The 15,279-nt window shown below is 42.4% G+C and overlaps 1 protein-coding gene across 2 annotated transcripts in view; it reads left to right on the forward strand.

Annotated features, from left to right (window-relative positions):
- IQGAP2 (IQ motif containing GTPase activating protein 2) overlaps positions 1–15,279 on the forward strand; it is a 301,456-nt gene that overhangs the window by 64,872 nt on the left and 221,305 nt on the right. The gene's annotated exons all lie outside the window — the stretch shown is intronic.

Genomic DNA, 15,279 nt, shown 5'->3' on the forward strand with positions numbered 1-15,279 from the left:
CTAATTTTTATATTGTTGTAGAGACGGGGTCTCGCCATGTTGACCAGGTTGGTCTCGAACTCTTGGCCTCAAGTGATCCGCCTGCATTGGCCTCCCAAAGTGCTGGGATTACAGGCATGAGCCACCACTCCTGGTCTTGAAAAACTAACATTGATGGCAATGAACAAAATATTAAACAGGCTTATTTTTAGGACCAAAAAGAAGTAATTTGGCTCTTCACCCAAATTACTTCACCCTACAGGCTGAAGGATTGAGATGATGTGAAGAGTGAATCAATTCTGTTAAGAGGCAAAGGATGTCTTGTATGTGTATTAGTTACCTATGACTATATAACAAGTTATTCTAAAACTTAGCAGCTTAAAACAATAAACATTTATCTTGGAATTTTTGAGGGTCAGAAATCTATCCTTGCCTAACTGGGTCCTCTGGTTTTGGGTCTCTCACAAAGCTGCAGTCATCTCACAGTTCATGTGGGGCACACCCACTTCCAAGCCACCCAGTGACACTGGCAGGCTTCAGTTTCTGACAGGTTTTTGGACTGGAGATCTCAGTTCCTTGCTGCTGTTGGCCAGAGTCTTCCCTCAGTTGTTCACCACTTGGGCCTCTTACACATGGAGACTTACACATGGCAACTGGTTTCCATCAGAGTAGGCAACTGCGAGAAGAAGATGGAAGTTAGTCTTTTTCTAACCTATTCTTAGCAGTGACACCCATCATTTATGCTGTATCCTATTCATTAGAATCAAGTTACTAAGTCAAGGCTATGCTCAAGGGGAGGAGTTTTCCACAAGGGGATGAATTCAGAGGGGTGGGGATGACTGGGAACCACCTTAGAAGCTGCCTTTCACAGGGTGTCTTCATAGGCTTTTGAAATTGACCCCAGAAAGGGAATTTGAGGATAAAATTATTTTTGTTACTATTAGAAACTCAATCAGAAATTGAATCCTTCCTGATCTGAATGCTTACGGTTCTAAGCTTATTGCTGCCTTGATTGTTTTTTGTTGGTTTGTTTTTTTGTTTTTAATTTTAAGGGTCTTGCTGTGTTGCCCAGGCTGGATTCAAACTCCTGGGCTCAAACAATCCTCCAGCTTCAGCCTCCCAAGTAGCTGAGGCTACAGGTGCTTGCTACCATGCCTGGCAACTGCCTTGATTTTTTTGAATTGTGAGCTATTTTAAACTAAGCCTTTTCATTTCTTTGTCATTTAAAATAATACTAAATGGACTTTTTAGGTTTCCTTTTCAAGTAGGCCCTCAAAGCTAACTTTATAGCTTCTTTGCTGTGGGGCTTTTGCTGAAATGAGACTGTACAGACAAGTCTACTATTAATATGGGCTTTGAAATGTCCTCTCTGATGCCAGAAATCCTACTATTTAAATTAAAGGAGTAACTTTTCCAAAAGAATTAGTACTGCTGAGTAGATTTTATATTAAGCTGCCTAAAATTTATTCAAATAATGAAAATGAATCTGTTTTAAGAAATTCAGTCTTTTAGTTTTTAGGACAACTATGCAAAAATGTACGATGGAGAATTCTTTTTGGATAAACTCTAGGTTGAGGAACTTAATCTAACTGGAACTATTGTGAAGGTCAGCAAACAGGAGAGGGAATCTTGGCAAGGAATGGAGACGGAGTTTGCAAATTGCAGCTTGAGTAAATAGTTATGAATGGGACTGCTATTGTGTCCCCAAGGAAAGTTCCTGTAATATTATATTCCTTTTTTAAGGAAAGAGAAAATGCACAGAAAACTTTTGCTGTGCTTCCTTTTTCTGTCCTACCTCTGAAAATAAACTAAGCAAAAAAAAAAAAAGAAAAAGAAAAAAAACCCCTTCCCTTGGTGATAGGCTTGTTTAGAAATATTATCTTCAAAGGTCTCTTTATGTGAGCCCAGCCATTGGCTATATTGGTGAGTCTGGGACAGTTATGTATGTGCCCTGGAAAGAAAACAAAACATGGGTGCGATTCCTTTTGTGTCAGTGTTTACAACTCAGATACCAAAAGAACACCTTGTTGATTAAATCAAGTCTCAAGCTCTGGCCTTATCTAGTGGTGAGTTAGAGAATCAGATTTGAAAGGAGAAGTGCTTCAAATGTTTAAGCAAGTGAAAGCCATGAGTTGCTTGACACTCAATATTCATGATTAGTTTAAAAAAAAAAAAAAGAGAATCTTCTGACTGGGGAATACTTTAGAGAATCCAATGGATTTCCTCTGCATGCTTGGACCTCACTATCCTTATTCCTAGGACATACCCATGGATAAGCAATGCTAATAAGAACTTGGACTTTCCAGGGAAATATTTTTCTTTGTTGCTCTACACACAAAATAGTAATGAAATTTTTAAGAATTCTTAATTGCATTTTCAAAACATAAATAGTTTTCATGTTTCCACTGTAACTCTCCGTTTCCCCCTTCCCTCGCTTGTTCTCTCCCTGGCTCTGACCTCACCTCTGCTTTCCACCGGAAGCAAGATGAACTGCTTGGTTGTTCCATGCGGCAGCTGGTGGGGCGGAGGGTGCAGTGAGCTGAGAGCAGGGACCCCCTCGCAAGTCTGGCAGCTGGTTGAGGGGAAGCCCTGCTTGGGGCTGCTTTCCAACCAGCTTGCCTCAGGAGCCCTGTGCCAGCAAGGCAGAGATCAGGGCCTGGCACATCCCAATGGCAGGGAGAGAGTAACTTGTGAGGAGCCCAGACTTGTCCAGGGTAGCTTGGCAGAGTTGGAGAGGTGGTCTTAACAGGGTGATCTCCGTGGCACAGGAATAGACGTGATCTAGCCAGCCCTACCTGCCAACAAGTAGTACTTGTAGTTGGGGCCTCAGAGAGGTGTTGGTGCTGAGGGCCAGCTGGCAGTGATCAGGGATTATGCTGTGGAGCTAGAATGGAAGGAACACTTATTAAGGATATAAAGGAAAAAGCTACAGGACTTGGCAGGGGTCTGGATTTGGGCAGCAGAGGAGGACACTGGGAGGTCAGATGCCCTGGGGCAGATCAAGGCATTGCTTATCTGACTCAGCAGGACACCTGTGGTGTTCTCTGTCTGCCAAGCCTAGGCTTGGGCATATAGTAGGTGGAAAAAGTTTTTTGTTTTTAGTTTCACATATTGTACTAGCTTTGGATGTATGTTGGACATGTGCCAATAGAGTATGTTCTGACAGATGAAAGTATAACTTTTCAGAGTGCTGGTATTTTAAAATACAAATAATCGGTATTAATCATCTCCAGCCAAAGACAAGTTAAGCAACTGATATTTGATCCCAAAGTTTATATTTGTTTCTCAGGATCTTCAAAGTTGGAAACCTGGGAGAGGTTTGGAATTTTCCATGGTTGTAAATGTACTTTACTCACAAGGATTATCACACGAGTGTCTACTCACCAGGCACGGTGCTTTAAGCATTCAACCCACATGGTCTCGATTCTCACAACCACCCTGTGGGAAGGAGCATTATCCCCATTTGATAGGTGGAAAAACCAAGTCTTGGAAAAACTTAAGTAATTTATTCAGTGTCACAGCCAACAGGCGACAGCAACAGTATTACAACCTAGGTCTTTCTGACTTCAAAGACTGTGCTTAAAAACTATAACATACTGTCCCATTTCTTTATTTCTTTATGTGTTTTGATCATGTCTTCCTTGTAAGTCCAAAACATGGTCTTGGTGTTTAGGTTCTATGTGGGCTAGTTCTAGTTCTAGCTCTTGATCAATAAATTCTCATTTAAGCTTTGGTGGAATTAGCACAATATAGCCATCCATTGGCTATATATGGCTATATATTGTTTTATTTTCCTTTCTCTCTTTTTTTTTTTTTTTCCTGTGAACTGTTTCTATTTTGTTTTAACTGGCACTATTGTAAGTAGTTTGTTCTGGGAATAATTTATCTTGTATTTACCTTCTGTTATTCCTGCCTCTTTCTCCTTCTCTCTTTTGCTCATTTTAGGCTAGCTCTTTCTTGCTCTTTCTTTTTTCAATTAAAATAAAATAGAGATGAGATCTCACTATGTTGCTTAGGCTGGTCTTCAACTCCTGGCCTCAAGCAGTCCTCCCACCTTGGCCTCCCAAAGTGCTGGAATTACAGGCATCAGCTACTGTGCCTTAAAGTATTATTAAGAATTTGTACTTCTCTATGATGTAGACTTTATTCTGTTCCCTTCACCCAAGAAAATTTTGGTGCATCTTTATTCTTGGTTAGGCCTCCATACTACCTTCAATTCATCAATTATCTTTTTGGTTTTGCCACTATTATGACTGGTTTCAAAGAATGCTTGGCTTTTTGTTGAAACATCAAAAGGTATGAATAGCAAACAGCACTGAGATCTCTTCCTTCCTGTATGAACTTCCCCACCGGAAGCTGCCTCATGCTGTGATGCTTAAAAGTCATAAAACGGTATCGTTATTCAAGGCATAGAGTGACTCTAGGGAAGCTGGTGGGGGAGAACATTTGTACAAGGTTGTCACAGGATGATTTCTTTGTGTCTTCCATTTTTAGGGTGATCATAGAATGTAGAGCGATCTTCCATTGCCTTCTCAGTCTGAACACCTTTGTTTTTCTTCAACAGAGTCAAATCCCCATTTCATATATGGGGACACTGAGTCTCAGAAATTTATCTCACTTATCCATGGTGGAGTTAGTGGTAGATTTGGGATTAGGATAAAGGTCTTCTGACTGTTCGACAGTGCTCTTTAGTTCCATGAGTCTCTATAAACCATGTTGAGTAGTAAGAGTAGAAAGCTCAAATGAGTCTCTATAAATCATGTTGACTAGCAAAAGTAGAAAGCTCAAATGAGTCTCTATAAATCATGTTGACTAGCAAAAGTAGAAAGCTCAATAAAGAAAATATATAAACATGAATATTAAACTTATTTGGTAGATTCAGTTCAAGTTTGCTTTTGGTTAAATGCTGTAAATGGTTTGGGGGAATTAGCCATTCATATGTTCTTGTCATTGATCTTTCATTTTTGCTGAGAAACTTGAACCCATTTTGGTGCAAGAACAGGAATTCAGGAATTAACATTTCTAGTCATTTCTGCACTCTCTGTACTCCGTCCTACTTGGCTTAACGTCCCTGGGTTGTTTTTTTGTTTGTTTGTTTTTTCCCATCGTGTGATTTGTAATACACAGCTTTTCTTGCCTCTGGTATTTCTCAAGGCAAGAGATGAGGCAGCTATGTCATCTGGGAGATTGACTTAGGGCAGTGATCCCCAAATTAATTTACACCTGCATCAAGGTCACATGGATGCTTGTGTGAGTGCAGGCTTCTGAGGATCACTCCAGACCCTATAAGGCCATCTCTAAGGACAACCTCCGCCTCCCAGGTTCAAGTGATTCTCCTGCCTCAGCCTCCCAAGTAGCTGGGATCACAGGCATGTGCCACCACACCTGGCTAATTTTGTATTTTTAGTAGAGACAGGGTTTCACTATATTGGTCAGGCTGGTCTTGAGCTCCCAACCTCACATGATCCACCCACCTCAGCCTCCCAAAGTGCTGGGATTACAGGCATAAGCCACCACGTCCAGCTGAGGTCTGCCTTTTAACAGAGCACTGGAGTACACTATTATGCACACTGATGTTCGAGATAGCATCTATGGCTGATGCTGTCTCAGCTCTCAGCCTTCCCACCCCAGCTTAGAAAAAAGGAATGGAGGATACCCCTTCCTCTGGGATGAGAGGGGAGAGAGGAAGGATACTAAGAGTCACCATCTACTGAGGTGAGGAGGGTGGAGGCATGAAAAAGCAGTAGTGCATCAGCCAGGGTTGGATAGAAAGCCTGAGTAGTTTTGAGGATCCAATTAGAGTTATAAATGTTCTTTGCAGAGCCAATAAGCATTTTCATGTGAATTTCTCCAACAAGATAAAAGAATGGGGTAACTATGCCTAGGGATTGACCTGTTGGCTCTGACCAAGTCATAGGTGTTGGGGCTCAGACACTGATGCCCCAAAATACAGCATTTTGACATTCCAAACTGAAGAAGCTTCTAGGTGTCTCTGACATTCCTGCATCCCACGTTCTCTTTCAAAGCCTTTATCTACCAAAGATCCAGACCCACCAGGGGAAAGAATTGTTTTTCCTTCCCCTCCCTGTAGGACCAGGAATGTGGCCACACCTGAACAGACCCTTTCACAGGATGACATACAGGTTAATCTCTGTTCCCCATCCATTTTCCTTGGTAATCTCAACCAAATTCCTTTTCTGCCCCCCTCCCATAACCTGTTTTGCTAGGATGGTAGTTAAGCTTCTGAGTCACTTGAGGGGTGGGTAAACATGTGATTCTTCTTGTGTACATGTTAATAAAACTTGTATGCCTTTTCTCCAATTGATCGGCCTTTTGTGAGTTGATTTTTTCAGAGAACCTTCAGATGGCAAAGGGGAGGATTTCCTTTGGCCTCTGCATGGGAAACAGGGACTCCAGGGTGTTCATGAGAGTATTGCTGAAATTGGGTTCTTGAGGTCCCATCTGCTGAGGAGCCTATGAAGCCAGGATGGGAAAGATGGAGTGGGGTGAAGTCAAGGAACCACCTATAATGAGGATAAAGGGCAGGATCTATAAGAATAAGGAAGTGGAGAAAGTGAGTAAATAGAAAGGCTATAGTCCGAGATTTGGAAGCCTTGATCTTACAGGTGGAGTATTTCCAGGTAGTGATAAAGTGCAAGGTGTGGTGCCTGTGTGTGGTTGGAGTGTAGTGGAGGAGTGTTACCAAGGTCATCCACCTTCTTGAAGCCACCCAGCAGAGGCAGGCCTGGGAGGAAGGCAGCAGTTGTGGCAAGAAAGGAAAAGTCCTGGAGGTCAAGAAATGAGTGGCAAGGTTAGGGGTGAGAGGGAAGAGTGAGGCCCTGAGAAGTGAGGTGATGGACAGGATGTGTCCTGGGAGAAAAGTTTATTTGGAAAAGTGATGACTATCCTCTCTTTGTCCTGGAAGTCAAGGAAATTTGGCAAACAACCACCCCTGGAGTGGGTTTATGAGGGGTGGGATTTTGAAGCAAAAGCCAGCTTTTCATTAGACAAGTAGGTAGAGAAATTGTAAACAAAAAGTGATAATATAGGAGAATTACAATGGGACAGGAGTTCAGAGGCTCACTGGAAGGAGTGAGCAGGCTTGGGGTATGTTTAAGGAGGGCTGGTTAGCAGGATGGAGACAAATGACTTTATATGAGTTCTGGGGAGTCAGGACTTTTACTAGAGTTTACTAGGAAACCAAATCCACTGCAGAAACAGGCATAGATTTATGTAACTGTGGTAGGGGCCCATTAGAGATCTTGTGTTACTGATTTACTAATTGTGTTACTGATTTATTACTAATTCATTAGCTGTGACATACACTTTCAGCAAGTGACTAAAACCTTATGACCCAGAGTAAAACAATTTTATATCATGACCCAGGTAGCCGTGTGATATGTGTAATAAGTGGGCGTGTGTGTCTAACTAAAGATTCACCGAGCAACACTTAACTTCTGCTATATGCAACAGCCTCTGATGTTTACTATTCTGTTCTGTTCTAATTCATTTTCTAAGAAAATGCTGGTCATGAACCACTGTGTTGATTTTATGATCCATTAAAACATTACAGGTCAGGCATGGTGGCTATAATCCCAGCACTTTGGGAGGCTGAGATGGATAGATTGCTTCAGCCCAGGAGTTTGAGACCAGCCTAGGCAACATGGTGAAATCCTGTCTCTGCACAAAATACAAAAAAAAAATTAGCCAGGCATGGTGGTGCATGCCCATAGTTTCAGCTACTTGGGAGGCTGAGGCAGGAGGATCACCTGAGCCTGGGAGGTAGAGGCTGCAGTGCGCAGTGATCACACCACTGCACTCCATCCTGTGTGAGAGAGTGATACCCTGTCTCAAATCAAAACAAAATAAAACATTACAGCCTGCATTTGAATAAAGTGCTTTACACTATCTTGAGCATGTTTTGGTAATAGTTATGTTCTGCATGACAATATCCCATAAGATTATAATGGGGCTGAAAAATTCCCAATCAAAGCATTACTCACGTGTTTGTAGTGATGCTGGTATAAACCTACTGTGCTGCCAGTCATATGAAAGTATAGCACATACAAATGTGTACAGTACATAATACTTCGTAATAGTAATAATTATGTTACTGCTTTATGTATATGCTATGTTTTTATGTTATTTTTAGAGTGAACTTTCTCTACTTAAAATAAAAAGCAAATTGTAAAATGGCCCCAGGCAGGCCCTTTTGGAGGCACTGGAGACGAAGGCATTGTTATCATAGGAGATAACAGCTCCATGCAGAACTTTCAGTGGGACAAGATGTGGAGGTGGAAGACGGTGATATTGATGATCCTGACTCATGTGGGATCTTGCTAATGTGTGTGTTTGTGTCTTAGTTTATAGCAAAAAAGTTTAAAAAGTAAAAAAAAAATTAAAAAGTTAAAAATAGAAAAAAGCTTATAGAATAAGGACATAAAGGGAAAAATATTTTTGTACAGCAGTAAAATGTCTTGTGTTAAGCTAATGAGTCAAAAAGTTAAAATTCAAAAGTTTATAAAGTAAAAAAGTTACAGTAAGCTAGGGTTAATTTATTATTGAAGAAAGAACCTTTTTTTTTCTTTTTTTGAGATGGAGTTTCGCTCTTGTCACCCAGGCTGGAGTGCAATGGTGCGGTGGCTCACGCCCATAATCCCAGCACTTTGGGAGGCCAAGGCGGGTGGATCACCTGAGGCCAAGAGTTTGAGACCAGCCTGGCCAACATGGCAAAACCCCTGTCTCTACTAAAAATACAAAAATTAGCCAGGCGTGGTGGTGCATACCTATAATCCCAGCTACTTGGGAGGCTGAGGAAGGAGAATCACTTGAACCCAGGAGGTGGAGGTTGCAGTGAGCCAAGATCGTGCCACTGCACTTCAGCCTAGGAGACAGAGCGAGACTCTGCCTCAAGAAAAAAAATAATTTAGCATACCCTAAGTGTACAATGTTTATAAAGTCTACAGTAGTGTAAGGTAATGTCCTAGGCCTTCACATTCACTATCCTAAAGGACAGTGACACAACTCCTGTCCTCAAGTGATCCGCCCACCTTGGCCTCCCAAAGTGTTGGGATTATAGGCGTGAGCCAGGCGTGATTGTGCGCACCTGTAATCCTAGCTACAGGCCAGGCCCCCTTTTTATGTTTAGATACACAAATACCACCATGCTACAACTGCCTACAGTATTGAGTACAGTCACATGCTGTGTGGGTGTGTAGCCCGGGAGCAATAGGCCATATATCCTACGTGTGTAGAAGGCTGTACCATCTAGGTTTGTTTAAGTGCACTCTGTGATGTTTGCGCAATGACGGAATCACCTAATGACATACTTCTCAGAACAATTTCCCTCATTAAGTGATACATGACTGCACTAGGTGCTGCTTCCTAGGCGTCTCTGGGAGGAAGAACATTAATTTTAATTTTCTGTATCTAGTTCATACTTGGGGTTTATTGTACTATCTGGGAGAAACCAGGAGGTGTTTAGTTAGGCCTTTCCATGCTCACAACTTTCATAGACTCCATTTTCCCTGCAGGATCATGGAAGGGCACCTCCTGAGCCTGGCCCAGGAGCCCATACTCATCCCTTTTACACTGCCCCCGCCTTCCCGCCATGGTTGATCGTTCTCTCCTCAGTTATGCCTCAGGTCCCTGTCCTGCTTCCACTGTGTATGGTATGCTTTATGGTAACTTTCTCCAAGTGTTGTCCTCTCTCAGCAGTCAGGGAGCTCCCTGAGGAAGACATTCTCACTCGCTGTACCCCACTGCCTTGCATGGGGCCTGTGCAGAATGGGGCGCTAGGTTGCTTTGCCTGAGTGAGTGTTGTGATCTCAGAAGTTCTGGCTTAGGCTCCTTGTCCTTGTGCTTTTGTCTAGAGAGGCTTTGTGAGGGACGCTGATTCTGTTGGATAGCCTTTGAATGATTTTCATCCTCAGTTGCATGGATCGCTTTGGGGAACGCAGACCAGCTGGCTGTGCTTGGCAGCAAGGTGTTGTGTGGTGGAAATGGCTGAATTCCACATATCCTCTGTTACTCACAGACATTTAGGGGAGCACGTGCCATCCCTCTCACAGTTTTGAATACATAGGACTGGGTGCTCCTCACTCTTCCATTTCATTGGGATAGTTTGTCTAGCAGCTGCTTGTGCTGATGACATTATGAAATAGGGATTTTAAAGGACCTCTGTGCAAATGGAGCCTCTCAACCCCTGACGATGTGTTCTGCACAAATAGATTTAAGTAGGCTTTTTATGCATCAGAACTGCCTACAATCTGAAACACCAACAAGACAGGTTCAAGGATGAATTAACAAAGGTTCAGCAAACTTAAATGATATTCAGAAGTCTTGTGGCTAAGTCAAATTATAAAATAAACTCATGTGTGTGTTGTAGAACTGTGTGTGTGTGTGTTGGTTTTGAGAGACTGATGGAAGAAGTAGATGCAGTATTATTTTCTTACTCCTGATGTGTCTCCCAGGCTGGATGATGACAAAGAACAAAGGAGAAGTTGTCAGGCACAGTCAAGGAGAAGGGAGGAGCGATATGGTTTAAGTGTGGAGGAAGATAATTGAACGGACATTTGTGCCACTTTACGCACCCACAGAGCTGTTTGTGTAGGTGGGGGCTGGGCAGGGAGTGTCGCCAGAGACTTTGACTTCTCTGCCTCAGAACTTCACTCAGTGGGGTGTCTGTGTGCCTCAGATTAATGTCAGCCTGCTCAGGGAGAAGCAAATATGTGTCCTCTGAGGGATAAGGCACATATTTCACATACCCTCTGTTCCGGATGGAGCTGAGCTCAAGGGACTGGGTGGAGAGGAGGTCCTCTTCTCTCAAACATGGCCCTTCTTTCTCGCAGTCATACTTTTGCTAATCCTGTCTCTCTGGAATGTTTTCTCATTCCTTTCTCCCTCACTTATCATTTTACTCCTTTTAAAGTCTACCTGGTCTTCAAAGATGAACCCAGAGCTTATCTTTTCTCTGTAGATTTCTTGGTCACCCAAATAGTGGTAATTTTTCCTCTGAACACCCCTAGCGCTTACTGTCCCATATCATTTCTGTGTCATGTATAACAGAATAGCAGATGGAGGAACCTCAGTGTTCTTGTGTCTCATATACATAGGCAACTTCCATATTATTGTTCTGTATGTTATCTTGTCTCCCCAAATACAGCCCCAGTGTGTCAATTCTTACCATGTCTGCTACAGTTCCTAGGGGAAAGAAGTGAGTTGTCATGTAAATGAAAGAATGGTGTACCTTGACTGAGGATGTCAGAGAATTTATTGTGCATCCCTGGGCACACAGCTATCTTAGTCTCTTGTGCGCCTATAACAAAGTACCTGAGACTGGGTAACTTATAAAGAACAGAAATTTGTTTCTTGCAGTTCTGGAGACTGAATGTCCAAGATCAAGGTGCTGGTGGGTTTGGTGTCCCATACCGTCTGGTATCTGCTTCCAAGATGGCACCTTGTAGCTGCATCCTGCATTGGTGGAAGTGATGGAAGGAAGGTCAATAAGGCCCTACCTAGTTCCCTCCAGCCCTTTTATAAGGTCACTAATCCCATTCATGAGAGCTCTGCCCTCATGACTTAATCATCTCCTAAAGGATCTACCTCTTAATGCTATCACAATGGTGATGAAGTTTCAACATATGAATTTGGGGGCACACATTCAGGCCATAGCAGCAGCCTTATATGGGAACTGACAATATCGTCTCTACCGGGGCTGTCCTCTATATAGAAATATAACAGGAGCCACATGTATAATTTTACCTTTTCTACTAGCCACATTAAAAAAGTAGAAAAACAGGTAAAATAATTTTAATGTATTTTATTTAACCTAGTATATCCCAAATGTCATTTTAATACATAATCAATGTACAAAAAAAAATTTTTTTTTTGAGATGGAGTCTCGCTCTGTCGCTCAGGCTGGAGTGCAGTGGTGCAATCTTGGCTCTCTGAAACCTCTGCCTCCCGGGTTCAAGCAATTCTCCAGCTTCAGTCTCCTGAGTAGCTGGGATTACAGGAGTGTGCCACCACACCCAGCTAATTTTTTGTATTTTTAGTAGAGACAGGGTTTCACCATTTTGGCCAGGCTTGTCTTGAACTCCTGACCTCAAATGATCTGCCTGCCTCAGCCTCCCAAAGTGCTGGGATTATAGGCGTGAGCCACCACGCCCGACCCAATGTACAAAAATATTAATGAGATATGCTACTGTCCTTTATTTTATACTAAGTCTTTACTAACTGGTGTGTATTTTATGCTTACAGGACACTGCAGCTCAGACTAGCTGCACTTCAAGTGTTTAATACTTACATGGGGCTAGAAGCTGCCATGTTGGAGAGAATAGGCCCTGCATTCTTGATCCTTTAGTCTAACAGGAGCCTCTTAGGGATCTTTTGATTATTCCAGGAAGAAACAAGAAAGGTTACAGTGTTGTGTTTCATGTATTAGGAGGCAAATTAAAGCTTTAAGAGAATAGAAACAGAGAATTTACCAATGAGGTTCACTTAACTTTTTTCTCCCTTAGTTTTCTTCCCATATTCACATTTACAACAGAAAGGAGAAACTCACCAAGTACTTATGTGAATACAAGTAGCATGGGATGCATTCTTTTTGTTCTGTCCTGTGCACCTGCCTTACCTTTATCCAGGGTGAGTGGATGCTAGCGTGGCATCTTTGCAGGAAGAGCTTGTAGAGAAGAAATGGTGATACCAGCCACCTTAGCCTCTGCTTCTGATAGCCTCTTGCTTTGTTCCTGAAGTTAAATAACCAAAATGTATGCTCATAAAGTGGTGATGAAAAATTACTTCTTGGTCAACAGGTGTCTCTGATGGCAGCAAATCCATGTTGCATTTGTCTTTTTCTCTTAATAAAGGACTTGATGGACTGTGACAAGATTGGCCACCTACTTTAGAGTCATTGGAATTAAATTAAGACATGCCCATACTACCTAATTTCATAAGGGTGGTGCTGAAGGGAGAAGAGGATAGTACATACAGAAGGAAGAGGGTGGCCCAATATCGACATGTTAATACCCAGGACTAAAAACAAAGTCTCTACTGTTATAAAGGCCAGGAAGGATGTTCTCTTTCTACTCAGGCAAACATTGTCCAATTTTTATCCACAGGAAAATCAAGGCTCAGTTATTCATTGTGTACAGCTGCAGAAACAATAGAAACAATAGAAAATATAGCCCCTTGGTTATCAGAGCAGCATTATCCAAATAAAATTATCAGGCTCAATGTAGCCTTGACTGAAATGTGTGGAGGTAACATGCTGATTTTGTTCTTCTCAAACAATGTATGAACCATAGTCAATTTATTTTTCCTAGTCCTGGTTCTGTTAGTGCCTGAGTGGCCTTGAGCAAAGCACTGTCTCTGTGGCTGAAGTTCTGAATTTATGAAATGGGTCCAGGAACACTTTTCACACCTACATCCCAGCATTATGATGTGAAAAGCAGCCTAAAAATTAAGCGCTACGTTGCTATAAATTGTAAAGTGTGGAAACATGGAACAAAATACCTCCTAAGCTCCATTGTTTATTATGAAAAACATTTTCAGTAGTAGGAACAGCTGTGAATCAGGCAGCCCAACTTAATTAGAGTCAAAGAATGTGCACCTTCAGCTGCTTTTTATTGATAGTGTTTGCACATTTACTTCCTGAATAGCATAAATAGAGGTGGAGTAGGTTTATGCAGGGAAGAATAAGTACATTGGAACAACCTAGAAGTGGAATCTTCCTTCTGTAAACAATATTCTCAATACCAGATACAGGCCCCTCTATTGTAGCACCGGGAGAGTAGGAGACCTCTTTTTAAACCTAGAAATGTATGCATGTGGTTAATTATACCTTTACAAGGTGAAGAAAGCATCCATCAAGGAAATATTTGGAGCAATATTGGCCCAGCAAATTGAGCTTTTAAATATAATTCGTATTGGAACAACTGGCATCTCCTTCAGGGAGAAAAATAAGGTGGTCAAAATGTTGATTCTCTAACCTACCATCTTGGATAGGGCTGGATGTTAAGTCACTGGCTCTTACAGGTAATGTGGGCAGCACATAGACTGGGTGTTTTCGAGTCAAGCACATAAAAGGCTTCAGGTTTTCTCCTGGCCACCCGGAGCACTGCGGTACGACAGCACCTCTCCTGAAATAAAGCTCATTTAGGCTCACCTCAGCTCCCCCATGGGTTGGGGTATGTGTGTGTCTGCTCTTGCTAAGTGCCAGATTTATAATTTTGTTCTCTTATGCTAGTCCTGCAGCCTCTTCTTTCCATCCCCACCCCATGCCAGCCAAGCAGAATTGGGGGGATGGGGAGAGGACTCTAAACAGACATCTCCTTAGCCTCTCAGAGGCCCCTGGGAAGAGCCGCAGGATAGGCAAGGGTCAAGGGAATAATAGCTTTTCCTTCTTCCTGAGAAGCCTTCTAGAATTCCCCTAAAGAACTAGGGGACACAATGTGGATCGAATAGAGAAGCCTTCCTGACTTCAGGATGTTAGGGATACACGTTGTTTGAGGGCGAAGACTGTCTCATTGTTCATAATTTTTTTTTTCCTGTCCAGCAGGTTCTCGGCAAAGGTGTGGTGGTTAAAATGACTTCCAGCTTGGGCCCCAGACATTTCTTTGGAAGAGTCTTGCTTTAAAACCTAAATTTAAGCTAAGCCCCATAGAAAGAGCAAACGAAACTTCAAAGAACTCAAAATAGAGCATGTAATTTCATGTGTTATGAAGGCTTACAAGGAGGGTAGCTTTAGTCAGGTGTCAACACCTTCTCAGGGTTACAAGGAATAACCTAGTCCAGCTGCCATTGCAGATGTGGGGGTGCAGGTTGTGACAGGTGGCCCCTCAGGTGGGGAGGGCTGTCTTAGTGCTAGCTGGTCTCCACCTGTCTGTTCTGCTTCCCCCTTCAGAGTACTGTGTTCGTTCCTCCTTTATGGGGTGTTCCCCCATCATGTTTTTAAGTGTCAGAATGTTGGGCAGAGGGTTCTTTTGTGCATCATCCTATAAAGCAATCACTAAATATATCAGGCTATGAAGCACTTTTCCTTTTTAAGAAAAAGATTTTTTTTCTTTAGAAACGGGGTCTTTATGTAACAAACCTGCACGTTGTGCACACGTACCCTAGAACTTAAAGTATAATTAAAAAAAAAAAGAAGAAAAGAAACGGGGTTTTGCTCTGTCACCAAGGCTGGAGTACAGTGGCTCAATCATTGATCACTGCAGCTTTGACCTCCTGGGCCCAAGCAGTCCTCCCACCTCAGCCTCCAAAAGCACTGGGATTACACATGGCCTCATTTCTCTCTCT

The sequence above is a fragment of the Pongo pygmaeus genome, chromosome 4, assembly GCF_028885625.2.
Source record: "Pongo pygmaeus isolate AG05252 chromosome 4, NHGRI_mPonPyg2-v2.0_pri, whole genome shotgun sequence".
Lineage (NCBI taxonomy): Eukaryota > Metazoa > Chordata > Mammalia > Primates > Hominidae > Pongo > Pongo pygmaeus.